This window comes from Convolutriloba macropyga, chromosome 4, assembly GCF_964194025.1.
Source record: "Convolutriloba macropyga chromosome 4, txConMacr16.3, whole genome shotgun sequence".
NCBI lineage: Eukaryota > Metazoa > Xenacoelomorpha > Acoela > Convolutidae > Convolutriloba > Convolutriloba macropyga.
The window spans coordinates 47,172,544-47,191,096 of record NC_134471.1 but is presented as its reverse complement, the minus strand read 5'-3'; the positions used below and the strand labels follow the sequence as shown (position 1 = coordinate 47,191,096).

At 39.2% G+C, this 18,553-nt stretch overlaps 2 protein-coding genes across 2 annotated transcripts in view; one reads left to right on the top strand and one right to left on the bottom strand.

Annotated features, from left to right (window-relative positions):
- The window catches only part of LOC142337710 (uncharacterized), a 249,159-nt gene that overhangs the window by 76,411 nt on the left and 154,195 nt on the right, over positions 1-18,553 (top strand). The gene's annotated exons all lie outside the window — the stretch shown is intronic.
- The window catches only part of LOC142338457 (uncharacterized), a 63,275-nt gene that overhangs the window by 44,356 nt on the left and 366 nt on the right, over positions 1-18,553 (bottom strand). The gene's annotated exons all lie outside the window — the stretch shown is intronic.

The following is an 18,553-nucleotide window of genomic DNA, read 5'->3' as shown; positions in this document are numbered from 1 at the left end:
CATCACGCTCGAGGAAGTACTGAAAATTTCGTCAACGGCACAGCATGGATACATAATTGAAGTTGATATTGATTATCCACCCGAATTTCATGAAGCTCATCAAGATTACCCTCTGGCGCCATCCAAATTGAAAATCAAACATTCTTGGCTGAGCGGTTACCAGAAAAATTTGAAAGTACAGATGCACTTACCTGAAAAGTCATCTGGGCCAAAACTCGTCCAAACGCTGTTGCCTAAAAACCGCTACACGCTACATTATCGGCTTGCCCAATTCTACAATTCAATGGGGCTCAAAATTACAAAACTTCATCGGGCATTAAAGTTTGAGCAAGCGAACTGGATGCGACCCTACATGGAGCTAAATACCAGTCTCCGGATTGCTGCCAGTACTGCTTTTGGCAAAAAGTTCTATAAGGGCATGAATAATTCAGCGTTCGGAAAAACGTGCGAGTCAAAAAGGAACCGTGATCAAGTCGTTATTGTTCGAAATGCTCAAAGTGTGCTACAAAGAACGCAAAACTTTCATTTTAAATCGTTCAAAATCTTTGGAGAGAGCATGGCTGCGATGAAAACTGCAAAAAAACGGATTTATTGGAACAAACCCACTATTGTAGGGGCATGTGTACTTGATCTGGCCAAATTACAAATGTTCCATTTCCATTATACAGTGATGAAGCCAAATTTTGATTGCAAAGTTCTCTACTCGGATACTGATTCACTGCTATATCGAATCAATACAATAGACGTTTATGAAGATATACAACAAAAAATTCATATTTTGCAACATTTCGACTTCTCTAATTATCCACCACAGCACCCGCTCTTCTCCAAAGTGAACGAATATGTCGTCCTGAAGTTTAAGGACGAGTTTGCCAGCGTGCCTATTCAAGAATTTTGTGCTCTCAAGCCTAAACTCTACTCAGTAATTGCAATTGGTAAGTTAGTTTTCATCACACTCACACGTATCAATATACAGCTTGTTAGTTGAGACTGTTCCTAATGTTCAATATTTTAATTTAGATGGCGGGGAAAAGAAATCAGCTAAAGGCGTCACAAAATTAGCACAACGACAACTGACGCATGACAGATTCAAAGAAACTCTCTCCTCTGGTCGTTTGATCCGCACGCAAAACCATAGAATAGCTTCTAGCAGCCACCAACTCCATACAGTAACCATTAACAAAGTGTCGCTCAACGCTTTCGACGATAAACGATACATTCTTGAAAATGGGATCGATACGCTGCCGTTTGGTCACATAAATATTGTCCACGATCGTTTCTTCGACGAAGACAACAATTTCGATAACGAATCGTTGAGTTCCTGCTCGTCTGGAGAGTTGTACGAAATTGAAAACCAGAGGGAAATTGAAACCACAGTTGAAACGAATACTGACAACGCTGAAATCCCTGACCCTGGCTTCGTAAGAACCGCCGCAATCACAGAGTCTGATATTGATTCTGATGAAATTGCCGATGAAAATGAGATAGAAGAAGAACGTCCAGGGTATAACCCATTTATTGATTATGAAGCGATAGAATCAGACTCTTAATTAACAAAACAATGCGCTATTTTGTATGCAATTTGACGCTTTTGTACGTGTTTAATTCTCTTATCTATAACAGTTTCTATAACAATTCTATTCTATATGTTGTAACGTATAAATTCAGCTTTAATTCAAATCTACTTTGCTAGGTTTTGCCACAAATAAGCAAGAAAAGTTGAAACTGGAATGGCTTTCCAATAGCGCAATACCAACAATAAGCCACCAGACAAATACATGTAGCGCAATTACCACTTTCCTAACTTAAAAGATCTCCCCTAAGGGATCAGGGATCCCCCTCTGCTGAACGGATCTCCAAAGGATCTCCCCCCGATCTTCCTGTATACATACGATACTACTAACGATAAACTCTGCTAGAGACCGGAAGGTTTTCTTGTAAATGTTTACGAGACAAAAATTTATCAGGCAAGTTCTTTAGGTACGAACTCTGTTTTGATTGCTCCAATTTCGTTTTTCCATTATTTCCAGAATAGATAAGGGAGAGGGATGCTCAATATATTTAACACACAAATTGAGCTAAATTGACAAACAGGAAATTTAAAAAGTTGCTTCAACTCAATATTTTTTAGTAGGTTGAAACCTATTCCATTTCCAGGCCAAAATGATCTGCTCTGTAAAAATTTTCCTGGATTTCTACTTTTGTCATAACTCCCAAATAAGTATAAACCTATTAACCTTTATCGTTATCTGCCCGGGTTGCTCATCATACACAATTCTTAGTAGTCATAATAGGTCATTATGATTCCTAGTATTCATAAAAAGTCATATGTGATTTGTATGATTTCTTAGTAGTCATACAAGGATCATATATGATTTCCTAAAAATCATACAGGGATCATACAAAAAAATTCAAAATCTGAAAACTGTATATCTTTCATTTTCTTTTGATGTTGAAAAAATTTCCTGCAAGTCATACAAGGTCATATATGACATATAAAACATTGATTGGATTCACAAATTCCCGTATAATTTAGTCAGAGGATATAATAAATTTTTATATCGCATTTGCATTCCTTATTTCATTCTTTGTGTGCGCGAAAAGAATAACTTTCCAATTTAAATACATTCAGAAAACGAAATTGAGGTTATTTGCAAAAATTTTCCAAATATTTTTATTTAAATGAGCATTTATAGGTATAAACTGGCTTCAGAGAATATCAGAACTTTGTTTATCTATTTGGACTCACTCATTAATTGCGTGCCCAACTTTGTAAATGATTGTACGTTTTGGTCTTTTTGTGGATCACAAAGTGATGCCACGGAATCACACAAGTGAGTCCTTGCCGAACGAAATTTTTAAAAAACATAAATGGTTTTAAAATTAATGAAAATTAGATGTATGATTCTTGGTATTCATACTAGGATCATATATTATTTCTTTGTAGTCATACAAGGTTCATATATGATTTCCCAGTAGTCATGTATGATTTCTTAGTAGTCATACAAGGATCGTACAAGGAAATACGTTATGATTTGTATGATACCATATATTATCCTTCTATGACTACTCAGAAGTGGTGACCCGGGTGGGAAAAAGTAGTAGACTTCAAATCGAAAATCAACATACTCCGAAACACCTTTTTTCCATTCAAAATAATAACAGAACTCATTATAATTATTATAAAGTAAATCGTGTTTTAAAGTGTTCCATTTTGTACGACAAATATTTGCGCCTATTTGGAAGTAGAAAACATGCAAAAAATCTTGAAAGTGCTTAGAGGAAAAACTTGCAAGATGACGCATTGTTTTGCAATATTCTGAAAGGGGAGAAGATCTCGACTTTAACAGACATCCGTAAATTTTTTTTGTCGAAATAATATCGAATACACCCTACACTTTTCTTTACTCTTCGTTAATAAATTCGATTCCATCCCGAACTAAGTTTTTGCATTAAGATACGTAGCTAACTTAATACTTGCCAAGTCTATTACGAGAAGGATTGAGGCATATGCCATCTTACCCTTAAGGTTGCTCAGTAATTAACCGATTAATTCTTGTTGTGGTGATTGTAGTAAGCACTTAAAAATCCCGTCACACGGACTTATTTTAAATAAACACACACACACACACATACACACACACATACACACACACACACACACACACACACACACACACACACACACATACACACACACACATTTGAAACCACCAAGGGCTTCCTTCCCCTGTTAAAAATTGTTTTTCTTCTTGTGCATTAAAAACCGGATCTTTTTGAATAACAGTTGAAATTTTTTTTTGTTTTTTTTCTTTTTATTGTCGTTTGAATAATTGGCAGAGCATGGCTTAATTTATTGTTCCGACCCCTCTTGAGGGGGGAGGAATTATATACTCAAATGGGTTTTTTTTGTTCAGTCAATTTTGGCCGATAGATATATTCATCGTAGAGAGTTGAGACTGGTATCATTAGAAAGCTTGTCCAGCGTAGAATTCGGAATTAAAAAGATTTTTTTGATTTTCGTTTTTGACAGGGAGATATCGAGGTTTAAACTATCGAGAAAATAGAGTGAATTCCGTTGATTTCATTCACCTTTTTTCGGAATTTTGGACTAAAATTTCGCCAATTTTGATAAAATTTAATAAAACTTTTCAAGACAATGTAATTGTTTTTACATTTAAAGACAAAATATATTGTCGGCTATTTCATTGAATTTTTTGCAACAAATTCTGGCTAAATATTTCACAAAATTCATACTTTTTCATAAAAAACAGCACGAAATAAGTTTCTTTAGGCCAATCTGATTAAATTTGCAGGAAGTGCACATCCAAACACCACTATCTTTATAGACTGGAAAGGGGGCTAATTCCACTTCAACTTCCGTTAAGAGTGCTCTATAAATAAAACTTTGCCGTTTTTTGCTAACTTTATTTGTTGATTATCAAAAACGCAGCATTTATTTTTGATTTTTTAACTAACAAAATATCTATATCAATAACATTCCAAAAATTAAATACTCCTAGTGATCAATCAGCATTAGCAGGACTAGTTCTGTACCAATCTTAGACAGTTACAATTCAAAAATAATTCGGATTGTCGTCAGTCGGTTTTTTATAAAAAAAATTCGATCTTCTTTATATTATTTGAATAACAGAAAATTTCAAATCAAAGCTCACTAGTAATAGTTGATATTAGCTTCCTAGGTAGCTCAAAATAAATTTATCTAGTTGATTGCTTGAAAGCTTATGGTCGTTTTGACTTTTAAAATATTTGATTTTTTTTAAAAAAAACGGCTTATTGAACTTTGCCTCCATTTTTCTCTTAATTCGGTCTACTTGTAGCTTAGTGTCAACAATCAAAGAGTGCTCCTTCTTTCTGCTGAATTCAAATTTAGTCTTTGTTGCATATTTACGCCTTATGTTATGGTGTTCTGGCTTTGATATTACTAGATTTCACAATTTTTTTTTTAAAAAATTTAGGTATTTGCCCACATTTCATGTTTTCTAGTTTTCTCAAATTATCACGTTATTGGCAGTTCATATATCACACTTTTGCGTTAAAAAAACAAAACTGATAATATTTAAATCCTTAAAGATATAGATTGTGGTTCTGTACCGCTTCGACAGTACTTTCGCGAAGAATTTAATTGAATTTTTTAATTTTGTCTTAACTTTTGTTTTTACTTTGTCTTTTTAGTCAAATTTAATTTTCTGTACAATGACCCGGTTTGATTGGCTTTTCCTGGAAGAGTAGATGAGCCGATGTTCTGATATAAGAAGATAGATAATGGCTTTCATGACATTGAAAACAATTGTTTTTTCAAAATGAAAGAAAAAAATCAACTTCTCAATTTTTTCCTTTTATTGTCTGTTTGTTACCTGTTCTCGTTAATTAAAGGTTAAAGATGACATTCTTTTGCCAAGAGAAGGTATCAAAGGGGATTAGGGTCGCAAAATCTAATGTTTAAAAGAATTCGTTATGACTTTACTGGCTTCAACACGGGTTTTTCACAAAAAAAAAGTAATTTAATTTTTGTTTTTTGTCATATTTGACGTTCTTTTTGTAGACGTGAGACATGTTCTGGATAACTTCAGGACTCGAGGACTTGTTTTGGAAGAATAAACGAACCTATTTAATATTTTCATTTTGTAATTAATGGCTTTCATGTCTTTGGAAATAAATTTTTTTCGATAAAAATCAAGTCTTACATAATCTTGCTTTTTTTCTTTTGGTCTAATTGTTACCTAGTTTCATTTATGAGAGGTCACAGAATACATTTAAAGAAAACGTGTCAAAAAAGAATGGTGTCACAAAATGCATTGTTTTAAGAGAATTCGTTATGACTTTACTGGCTTCCACACGGGTTTTTCCACACGGGCTTCACAAAAAAAGTAAATGAATTTTTGATTTTTGTCATATTTGACGTTCTTTTTGTAGACGTAAGACATATTCTGGATAATTGCAGGTATCGAGGGCTTTTTTGGAATAATGGACGAATTTATTCAAATTTTTCATTTTGTAATTAATGGCTTTTATGTCTTTGGAAATAAATTTTTTTCGAAAAAAAACAAGTATTAAGTAATTTTGCATTTTTTTGTCTAATTGTTGCTTATTTTCATTAATGAGCGGCCGCATAATAAATTATCGACGTTCCACGAAGGTGCAATCGAACATATTATGAGGGCCAAAGTATGGCTTTACGGCTTCCAAAGCATTTTGTGGCAAGTTTTAATTGATTTTTAGTTTGTTGTCTATTTGTTGTTCTTTTTGTAACTGCATAAAAAATTGAACACCAAGAGTTCTTAATTCCCTTCTATAGAAGCATTGGTATTTGTAAACCTATGGCATATTTTAGTTGATTCCTAATAGTTTTCATTACTTTGAAATTAATTGTTTTCTAAAAAAAAATTCAGCGAGTTGTGTAACTTTAAAGTTTCTGTTATTTTTTGTCTTATTGTTACCAAGCTTTATTATCAACTAGTGACTAGTGAATAACCATTTTTTCTGGTGAATTACAAGTTATTTTGTTTATTTTCAGTTTTATCTGACGCTATTTTGACTTTGTTATTAAGTTTTGTTTTTTAAAACGGACATAAATTTTTTGATGTAATTTATGTTTGTTGTTGGTGTTTGATTTTGCCGTTTGTTGTGAATACAAATAAATGTAAGCGAGAATTGTATGCAGCGACAAAAGTAAGTGAGTATATTTAAATTGTATGCGTAAAAAAACAAGTAACCATAGCACAGTTAGTAAAGCACTGTACTCTCAATCTAAGGACCGGTGGTTCGAGCCCCCACCATGTCGAACCTTACGAAGCAAAATCCGTACTCTAATACATGTGCCTTGAGTAACGAACCGTTTGAGAGCGGTTTTAAGCTAAACTATCCCAATTTAGACTAAGATGACTTCGATATAAAATTATTAGACTAACAACACGCATTGAATGGTTTAACTTTAAGGCCAAAGCAAGGCCAAGTTACGTCATACATGAGCTGAATTGACCTTTATTGGCTCACAAAAGGCTAACAGGTCTTGTCTAGCCTTTTTGCCGCCAGTGTTACTTTAGATGTCTTATGTGTACGTTCGAGGAGGAGTGTTATGTGTGATCGAATAAGAGCTTATCGTTGAAAAATACGTATTGTTATCTTGAATAAAGATTGTTCTTTTACCGTTTTTCTGTAGTTCGAGTCTTAGACGATATCTAGCTCGAATATTTTGGTCCACCGAGTGAAAGTAATCGGGTTAAGGATTACATCGTCCGCTTTACGTCAACTTCTGGCGCACAGAGGCTGGGTCAGTGACCGCTATCGGAACTTTTGGCGCACAGAGGCTGGGTCAGTGACTACCATTTGAACTTTTGGCGCACAGAGGCTGGGTCAGTGACTACTATTCGAACTTCTGGCGCACAGAGGCTGGGTCAGTGACTACTATTGGAACTTCTGGCGCACAGAGGCTGGGTCAGTGACTACCATTGGAACTTTTGGCGCACAGAGGCTCGGTCAGTGACCACTATTGGAAATTTTGGCACACAGAGGCTGGGTCAGTGACTACTATTGGAACTTCTGGTGCACAGAGGCTGGGTCAGTGACTACTATTGGTACTTCTGGCGTACAGAGGCTGGGTCAGTGACTACCACTGGAACTTCTGGCACACAGAGGCTGGGTCGGTGACTACTATTGGCACTTCTGGCGCAGAAAGGCTGGGTCAGTGACTACTATTGGAACTTCTGGTGCACAGCGGCTGGGTCAGTGATTACTATTGGAACTTCTGGCACACAGAGGCTGGGTCAGTGACTACTATTGGTACTTCTGGTGCACAGAGCCCGGGTGAGTGACTGCTATTGGTCTTGTGGCGAACAGAGCCTGGGTCAGTGACAGTTTTTGGTCTTCTGGCACACAGAGGCTGGGTTAGTGACTACTATTGGTACTTCTGGTGCACAGAGCTCGTGTGAGTGACTGCTATTGGTCTTGTGGCGAACAGAGCCTGGGTCAGTGACAGTTTTTGGTCTTCTGGCACACAGAGGCTGGGTTAGTGACTACTATTGGTACTTCTGGTGCACAGAGCTCGTGTGAGTGACTGCTGTTGGTCTTGTGGCGAACAGAGCCTGGGTCAGTGACTGTTTTTGGTCTTCTGGCACACAGAAGATTGGTCCTTCGTTTAGACTGTGTCATCTGGGGCAGGGAAGTGTGGAAAAACTGTAAGACAAAACTTTAGTCTTCAAAGTAAACTCTATCTCTAATTGGTGCTTTTTATATTCACACTGGCGGTAGACCTCAACTTAGACACAAGTAACTGAAAAATTTTTGAGTGCTCAATTAGCCGAATAACTTTGGGTGCTCAAATAGCCGAATAACTTGGGTGCTCAATTAGCCGAATTACTTTGGGTGCTCAATTAGCCGAATAACTTCGGGTGCTCAATTAGCCGAATAACTTTGGGTGCTCAATTAGCCGAATAACTTTGGGTGCTCAATTAGCCGAATAACTTGGGTGCTCAATTAGCCAAATGACTTTGGGTGCTCAATTAGCCGAACAACTTTGGGTGCTCAATTAGCCGAATAACTTGGGTGCTCAATTAGCCGAATAACTTTGGATGCTCAATTAGCCGAATAAATTTGGGTGCTCAAATAGCCGAATAACTTGGGTGCTCAATTAGCCGAATAACTTTGGGTGCTCAATTAGCCGAATAACTTCGGGTGCTCAATTAACCGAATAACTTTGGGTGCTCAATTAGCCGAATAACTTTGGGTGCTCAAATAGCCGAATAACTTGGGTGCTCAATTAGCCGAATAACTTTGGGTGCTCAATTAGCCGAATAACTTCGGGTGCTCAATTAGCCGAATAATTTTGGATGCTCAATTAGCCGAATAACTTTGGGTGCTCAAATAGCCGAATAACTTGGGTGCTCAATTAGCCGAATAACGTTGGATGCTCAATTAGCCGAATAACTTTGGGTGCTCAAATAGCCGAATAACTTGGGTGCTCAATTAGCCGAATAACTTTGGGTGCTCAATTAGCCGAATAACTTCGGGTGCTCAATTAGCCGAATAACTTTGGGTGCTCAATTAGCCGAATAACTTTGGGTGCTCAATTAGCCGAATAACTTGGGTGCTCAGTTAGCCGAATAACTTTGGGTGCTCAATTAGCCGAATAACTTTTGGTGCTCAAATAGCCGAATAACTTGGGTGCTCAATTAGCCGAATAACTTTGGGTGCTCAATTAGCCGAATAACTTCGGGTGCTCAATTAGCCGAATAACTTTGGGTGCTCAATTAGCCGAATTACTTGGGTGTTCATTTAGCCGAAAAGTGTTCGAGTGTTCAATTAGCCGAAAAATTTCCTAGTGTTCAATTAGCCGAAAATTTTCCTAGTGTTCAATTAGCCGAAAAATATCCTAGTGTTCAAGTAGCCGAAAATTTTTTGATTGTTCATTTAGCCGAAAAATTCCTGGTGTTCAATTAGCCGAAAAATTTCCTAGTGTTCAATTAGCCGAAAATTTTTCGGGTGTTCATTTAGCCGAAACATTTCCTAGAGTTCAATTAGCCGAAAAGTTTTCGAGTGTTCAATTAGCGTAAAAATCTTTGAGTGTTCATAAGGCCGAAAATTTCGTAGTGATTACTTAACCGAAAACAAAGTGATCATCAATAAATTTGTATGACGGCGAAAATAAAAGCAAATGCTGTTTATTGTTGGTGCTAGCTCCCTTAGTCGAACAATAAGCAAATTGCGTGAACCTCAGTACTCTCGTCACGTAAAGTCCTCCATAGCTGAGCCTGGGTTGAGCTTCAAAGCTTTCAAGCAAAGGAAAACTGTGCAGTATAAATTAAGCGTTCAGTGCCCACACGCAGACAAAGTTATCATTTGGCACGACGCCATAAATAATAGTTTAACGCCTCATCACAACAACAATCATAACCCATTATCCGCAAAAGAGTTAATTGAGGAGCATAATCTTGTTAAGAACAAAATAAGTGCAGTAGTCTACTGCCCCCGGCAAGGAGCTCCTGATATCTTTGCAGCACTTAAACAGACAGATTTTGTTGTAGTCCACGTTTTAAAAGATTAGCTTTCAAAACGCAAAGCAAAGGACCCAGCTGTTGTTAACGACTACACCCAATTGCATCCACCTTTCTCTTGTGAGATCAAGTCCCTAACAATTGTAAGGTTCTATAGCTTCGACCTTAATTGTCTTATTAAGAAAACGCATCCGAAGAGACTGAACCAGCGACGTCAAAAAGCTCGCGCTAACAGGGCTGCTGCTCTCTTAGAGGACTCTGCTCTCGAGCCGTGGCTAGCTTAAGTGCAAGGCTATAGCTTGGCAGTGGTTTCCTCCTGGCTAGTGGCGGTGCTGTTAAATTGAGCTCGTCGGCCTTCCCCGTTAATCTTAAAACTTTATCTCACGAACGAAACACATCGATTACGTCCCTGATTGCTTAGATAAACCATTAACCCTTTTATTGTATTCCCATGACTTAATATTGTAATCTAAAATTGTTGAGTGCATAAAAATTCATTCTAATTGAAGTTCAATTTTTTACAACTGTTCTAAAGATGGAAGCCCAAGTAACAAATTTGATTGAAGCAAGATCTAAGGCCGAACTAAACGTAAACAAAGTTTACAGAGGCATAGATGAAGCCATTGAAGGCGCTGCACGAAAAGCACGAGTCGAAACCATGGTAGGCAAGGCCAAAGACATTTTGTCTACAGCAATGTCCAAAAATGACCAGTTAATAAAGTTAGCCGCCCGACACCCTAACAAAGCACAAATCACCGAGGACCTGGAACTCTGGTTGAAGGAGGCAAGCGAAACACATGATAAGTATGTGATAAGGGCGCGCCAATACATCGAGTCAATCACAGAACCTCAAAGTACCAGCAAAACTCAGAGGAAAACGTCGAGTAGAGGTACAAAGACGAATTCGATGGCATCAAGTCAAAAACGCCTAATAGCAAAACTCAAGCGAGAAGAGATAGAAAGAGAAAACGAAAATAAGTTAAAACTGGCTCAACAAAAGCATCAACTAGAGCTGAACACAATCAGCGAAGAAAACAGAAAAAGGCTTTTTGAAGCCAAAGTGAACGAGCTCGAGGCGATGGAGTCCTCGGATGAAAGCCTAGGTAACGAGTTTGACGATCAACTGACGTCAAACCATATCGATACTGTTGAGCGTGTAACTGATTGGGTAAACAATGCCAACCCCAATAACACAATGCCTGCCGCGATTGAAACAATGCCTTCAGAAGTACCACGAAATTCAGGAGCTGCTAATCCAGGAATTACTGCTCCGCAGATGGAGATCAATCCACTACTTGGTAGATCACGAGATCATGTACCAGTTGAAAATTTGAACGTAATAACGCGCAGATAGGTCCATCCCTAACAGACATTACTCAAGTCCCGCAAGCCTCATTAGGAGGTTTCCACGATCAATCACTATTTGCTAACACTAATAGCAGCTTCACCCGAACACCCAGAGGGGTATCGTACTTCCTTTCTTTGGGAAAAAATGATGCGCAGCTACCTGATGAAAATCTGCAAACAGATAGTCAGAACATTCAAGTGGCTGTTAACTTATCGGACAATCTAACGTCAAATGATGCCAATCACAATAACTCTGAACAACAGCATACCCAAGCAGCGAACGTAAACAACAGTATGATGCTAAGTACACACACAAACCTTCCAATTTTTGTGAATCAGAGCACAAACAATCAAAACGTCGTTGCTAATACAAAAAACACGAATGTTGTCTTAAGCCAACCGTTCCCTCAGAATCAAAATGCACAACATCGTCAAAATTATTATCCAATGGAAAACCACCTCTTACCGAATTTAACCCTTTGGCATATGCCAACTTTAGATACTGTAGCCCAGTCAGTTTCCCAAGTGAACGCACAACAAATGGCAAACTCAAGTATGAAACAACCTGTGGTATCGTTTTCGAGTGGTGGTACAACTTTTTATCATCAAAACCCCTTCTCAACAGCTACCGTGGTAAATCAGCCAAATAAACCAGTGTCAGCACCTTTGCATCAACCTGCAGCTCCAACGTCTCTTTATCAACAACCCACGATGCCCGTATACCCGTCAAGCGCTTTCACGCCTCTCCCCGCAGCACAAATATCTCAAACAAATCAGTCATTCAATGTGAAAGACTTGGCCGACGCTATAACTTCTAGTCATCTCAATCCCTTGCCTAAATGGAACCTTTCCAATTACAATGGAGACCCACTTTTGTGGTACGAATGGATAGGACAATTCAGAAGTGCAATAGATTCCCAGAATCTCTCAGATGCTGCCAAGTTGACATATCTGAAAGGACTTTTAACTGGAAAAGCGAAGAAATCCATAGAACAGTTCGCGTATTCAGGAGCTCTATACAATGACGCAATGAAAGTGTTGGAAAGAAAATTCGGCCAACCACACGCCATTAATGGTGCTCATCTGGATAAGCTGAACAACTACCCCCCACTAAAGATGCATAACTCCGAAAACATTATTGCCTATGCGTCCGTAATTTCTAGTCTGGTTGGCGTGTTTCGTTCATTATCGTATGAGGCCGATCTTCAAAGTTCGTCTTTAGTAAATCAAGCCGTGGATAAGCTACCGCCAAATCTTAAGGAATCTTGGTGCTCACACATTGTGAGGAACCAATGGGACCGTCCAACGTTGCTGGATTTCAATGATTGGCTGCAAACGAAATCTGACACTCATGACCGCATGAAAACAGCCAACTTTAAAACGAAACCTGAAGAGCCGTCTTTTCCGTCGAAAACAAAAACTACATCAAAGGTTTTTGCATCTAGTTCAAAAATAACTGACGCGAAAACGAAAACCCAAACTCCAAGACCCATTAAGGATGAACCTTGCCCTCATTGTAAGGCTAACCATCCTTTGTGGCGATGTCCAAAATTTACAAGTGAGAACCCAACACAAAGAACAAGAATTGTCGCTGAGAATAAGCTCTGCTTCTCTGCTTCTCTCAAGCTCTGCTTGAAAGGGTCACATCAGTTTAGAAATTGCCCCAACCCCAGAAAATGTAAACATTCGGGTTGCACTAGTTCACACAATTCATTGCTACACGGAGCTGATCGTATCTTCCCTAAAAACAATCTTAAGAAAGGAAGTAAAGCTAACAATGCTCCAACTACACAGCCGTCCTCATCAGTAACAATTGGTGGTAAGAATGAACTACCGATTCAGAGTAGCTCGTCCTCTTTTCCCTCACTATCGGACGTAAAAGGTTTTCTGCAAGCGAAACAGTTTGAATTAATTAGCCCCACTGATGAGAAAACAAAGTTTTTGCGCTATGTGATCCCGCATGTAGTCATTCATGGATTTCAAGTGCTGCAGCTGAACGTCTTAAGCTTAAGGGTAATAGTCTCAAATTAACGGTTTGCGGGATAAACACTCAGCAAACAATTGATACACTTGTGACAGATGTCACCGTAAAACCTATAGCAGAAAACACTTGTGAAAGTTTCCAGGTTAGTCCATATATTAGGGAGAACTTAAACATTGGTTCTGATATAGTGGACGTCCCCCATTTGCAAGAAACCTACCCGTACTTAAGTGTTCTGGATCCCGTTCGGTATAGCTATTCGAATATCGAAATGATTCTAGGCCAGGACGTGTACCACGCCATCCGCCCGATTGAGTATTTTGAAAGCGAATCAAAATGCGCCCCCGTTGCCGTCCGTCTACCAATAGGATGGGTGTTGAGTGGTCCGCTGCCTTCAAGCTCTAGTTTCGTTTCGTCCTGCTTCAAAGCTATTGTTGAGCCAGAACAAGATTTAGTAGAACAGTTAAGAACCTGGTACGAATTGGAGTCTTACGGTGCAATCAAAGAAGTTGATCCAAGGTCATCAGCAGACCGCAGAGCAGTCGAAATCTTAAAGAAAACCACGACGCACGACGGTCAAAGATATCAAGTTGGAATGCTTTGGGCTAATGACGACCTCGACTTACCAAACAACTATTACTCAGCGCTCGTGCAGCTAAAGTCCCCCGAGAAAAGGCTTTCTAAGGACGAAGAACTTCGGTCTAAATATTCAAAGAACATAAATGATGATGTCGAGAAAGGCTACGTTTTTCGAGTAGAAAACCCAAAAGATCCCAGTCAGCGATCCAGACGTGAGTGGTACTTACCACACCACCCTGTAATAAATCCAAATATACCTGGAAAAAATAGAAGGGTATTAAATGGTGCCGCAAAATTCCACGGAACTTCTTTAAATAGATCGTTACTGACAGGCCCTGACCTACTTCAGCGTCTCATTCATACTCTCATCCGTTTTAGGCAGCATAAGTATGCCGTCTCCGCCGATATTGAGGGTATGTTCCTTCAAGTGGGCGTCCAACTCGCGGATAAGCCCTGCCTCAGATTTTTGTGGCGGGAGGACCCATCATCAGAAGTGATGGTATATCAATACAGCCGACATATATTCGGTGCGAAGGATTCGCCAACTTGTGCGAACTTTGCGCTTCAGAAAACAGCAAAAGACAACATTCGTAAGTTCCCCGATGCTGCGCAAGCTGTATTAGATAAATTCTATATGGACGACTATTTGGATTTCTAGAAACACCACACGAAGCACTAAGTAGGTCCAAGAAGTTAGTTGAGTTATTGAAGTTAGGAGGATTCAAGCTAACAAAATTTATAAGTAACACGCCGCACTTACTGGATGAAATCGAAAACAATGATCATTTATGCCAACCTAAAGTGATCTTAGTTTCTGATGAAGAAGCCTCTTCACATGTTCTGGGTCTAAAATGGGACCATCGAAAGGATACCTTAGTCGTTAGTCGAGGCACGAAGTGCGACGAAAGCAACAAAGTCACGCAACGCTTAGTCCTCAGCTTAGTAGCAAAAGTCTTCGACCCCATTGGGTTGGTCGCGCCATTCACGGTTACTGCTCGACTATTGTTGAAGGACATTTGGAGACTGATTGGCCAAAACTGGGACAACACCCTGCCCATTGAAATGATGAATAGGTTCAAAGTCTGGAGTTCAGATCTGCCTAAATTATGCAACTTAACTATCCCTAGAAGTTTCTTCTCCGGGGCTTTCGATCAGTTGGAGCTCCACGTTTTCGGAGACAGCTCTCAGGATGTTTTTAGCTCAGTTGCCTTCCTCAGGGCCAGAGTAAAATCAGGAAGTATTGGACGCACTGAAATTGCTTTTGTTCTAGGGAAAGCGAGGGTTGCCCCCATGAAGTGCTTAGCAGTTCCTAAACTAGAGTTACAGGCCGCCCTCGTGGCGGCACGATTGAAAGTTGACATAATTAAAGCCCTAACAATTCCTTTGAGCAGAGTCTTTATGTGGACTGATAGCACCACTGTCCTGCAGTGGCTGGGTTCACTTGACAAGCAACCTATATTTGTTGCTAACAGAGTTTCGGAAATTCTAGAGTCAACAACTGTTGATCAATGGTTCCATGTGCCAACTGCAGACAACCCAGCAGATGCTGGAACAAGAGGCATGTCAGCTGAAAACTTAAGAACAAGCAGTTGGTTAACAGGGCCAAGCTTTTTGTTTACTTCTCACTTCCCTTTTCAACCCAGCACAAGCATCAGAGATAGCCTTCAAACAAAACCATCCTTGCACAATTCACAAAAGGATGTAACTGAGCCACAAATGGCGTTTGCCGGCAATACAATGCAACCTGAGAAAATATTTGACTTTGATAGGTACAGTTCTTTCAACAAACTAGTTCGAATTACAGCCTATCTCCTCCGTATACTCCCCAAACATGCTTCATATCGTACACCAGACCGCATTATTTGCAATCCTGATGAACTTCGAGTAGCTGAGGCTAAGCTTCAGTTTCTCATGCAGTTGGAATCATTCCCAGTTGAACAAAAACTGCTTTTTGATGGTAAACAAATTAACAAGAAGAGTCGCATCGCACCATTCTCGCCCTTCATTGGCCCAAATGCCTTGATTAGATTAACCGGCCGATTGAAACGTTTGGTCGAGGCGGACTATGACCTCAAACACCCCATTATTTTAGATAGCCGTCATCCTGCAGTAAAATTGTTTCTTTTGAAGGCACACCTGGAAAATCACCAAGAAGGTGTTGAATTCTTACGAGCTTTCATCCAGCGCCGCTGTGCTATCATCAGGCTTCGTCCCGCTTTGAGGTCAATCAAGCACATTTGTATCTTGTGTCGTAAGCGTAGTGCAGACACAGTGAAGCCAATGATGGCGGATCTACCAGTCGAGCGTCTGTCCTATGGTAACCCACCTTTCTCCAACTCAGGGATAGACTACTGCGGACCGTTCTATGTCGCCGTCAAGCGTTCAACTGAGAAGCGCTGGGGGTTCCTTTTCACGTGCCTTACAACTCGAGCACTCCACATTGAAGTCGTAAATTCTATGGATACCAGCTCTTGTGTTATGGGCATAGAAAGATTCATCGCACGAAGAGGGACACCGCAAGTTCTATGGTCAGACAATGGAACAAACTTTACTGGTGCGGAGAAAGAGTTGTCAGCTTGCTTTAAAGCTTTGAACCAACGTGCGATTGCAAGCAAAATGTCACAGAAAGGTATTAAGTGGCACTTTAACCCTCCATCTTCCCCCCATCATGGTGGTTCGTGGGAACGCATGGTACGGAGTGTCAAACGGACATTCTACGCTGTACTCGGTAACCACCGATTGACTGACGAGGTGCTCCAAACAACATTCTGTCTAGTTGAAATGACGCTCAACAACCGGCCGCTCACTTCTGTAAGCAATGATCCATCAGAAATGGACGCAATTACTCCAAATCATTTTCTTCTCGGTTTCCGTCCTAGTATGCTCCCTTCATTAGTTGAAAGTGACGATTTTGATCACAGAAAGCGTTACGTCCGAGCGCAATCGTATGCCGACTCAATTTGGAAACGATGGTTGGATGAGTACGTACCGGCTTTGAATCGTCGCAGTAAATGGTCAAAATCCACTTCAGATGAGCTAAAATCAGGAGATCTGGTATGGCTCGCCAAACACTCATCTCCCCGAGGCCATTTTCCTCTAGGACGTATCGAAAAACTTCGCTTTGGTGACGACGGCTTTGCCCGTTCCGCCGAAATAGGAGACCCGTTGTAAAATTGATTCCAGTTTTTGGTACACCACTTTCGGGGCCGGAAGATGTTGTGAATACAAATAAATGTAAGCGAGAATTGTATGCAGCGACAAAAGTAAGTGAGTATATTTAAATTGTATGCGTAACAAAACAAGTAACCATAGCACAGTTAGTATAGCACTGTACTCTCAATCTAAGGACCGGTGGTTCGAGCCCCCACCATGTCGACCCTTACGAAGCAAAATCCGTACTCTAATACATGTGCCTTGAGCAACGAACCGTTTGAGAGCGGTTTTAAGCTAATCTAGCCCGATTTAGACTAAAATGACTTAGATATAAAATTATTAGACTAACAACACGCATTGAATGGTTTAACTTTAAGGCCAAAGCAAGGCCAAGTTACGTCACACATGAGCTGAATTGACCTTTATTGGCTCACAAAAGGCTAACAGGTCTTGTCTAGCCTTTTTGCCGCCAGTGTTACTTTAGATGTCTTATGTGTACGTTCGAGGAGGAGTGTTATGTGTGATCGAATAAGAGCTTATCGTTGAAAAATACGTATTGTTATCTTGAATAAAGATTGTTCTTTTACAGTTTTTCTGTAGTTCGAGTCTTAGACGTTATCTAGCTCGAATACCGTTCGTCTTCGCTCGCTTTCTTAATATCGGCATATCTCATCAATCTAATGCATCAATTTTTACTCCACTTTTTATTTTGTTTGAGGCTATCTTTTCGTTCATACACCAGTTTTTTTTTGAAAAATACTTGAATTTTTTGTGTTTTTCCATCTGTTCCTCATTTGGTAGACAATAATGCCAAAATTGTGGATGAGCGGGGTCGGAACCTTACGTGCGATCGCACATTACCGAGCCGCTTTGTTCTATTTAGTTTAAGATACAGCGTTATTTGAGTGGAAAAGCTTATTCTCTTTTCAAATTGGTACATAAATTTCTATTAAATAAATTCATTTAATTAATATCCCCCAGAGGAGGTGGATTTTTTAGAGAGATCCCGCAAAACCTATGGTTCGCGTTCCAATGATAAAGTCCACAATCTAAATCCGCTCAGATAAGTTTTTTTATATATAAAAAAATCTCCCTACAATTTTTTCTACTCTTTAATAAATTCGATTCCATCCCTAACTATTGTTTTGCATTGAGATAAGTAGTTAACATAGTACTTTCTCAAGTCTATATGTAGGAGGATTGAGACGTGTACCATCTTACACTTAAGGTCGTGCAAAAAATAACCAAATAACTCAGGTGTAGCGATTGTAATGAGCACTTTAAAATGTGTATATATATATGTATATATATATATATATATATATATATATATATATAAAAGTATATATGTACAATTCATTTTTTGGTAGACTCAAAAGAACCAAAATTTGAAAAATTATTCAAAAATTTTTCACTTTATCACATTTTCTTATAAGTTAATTTTTCACTTTATCACATTTTCATATTCAGCTTTCTATTG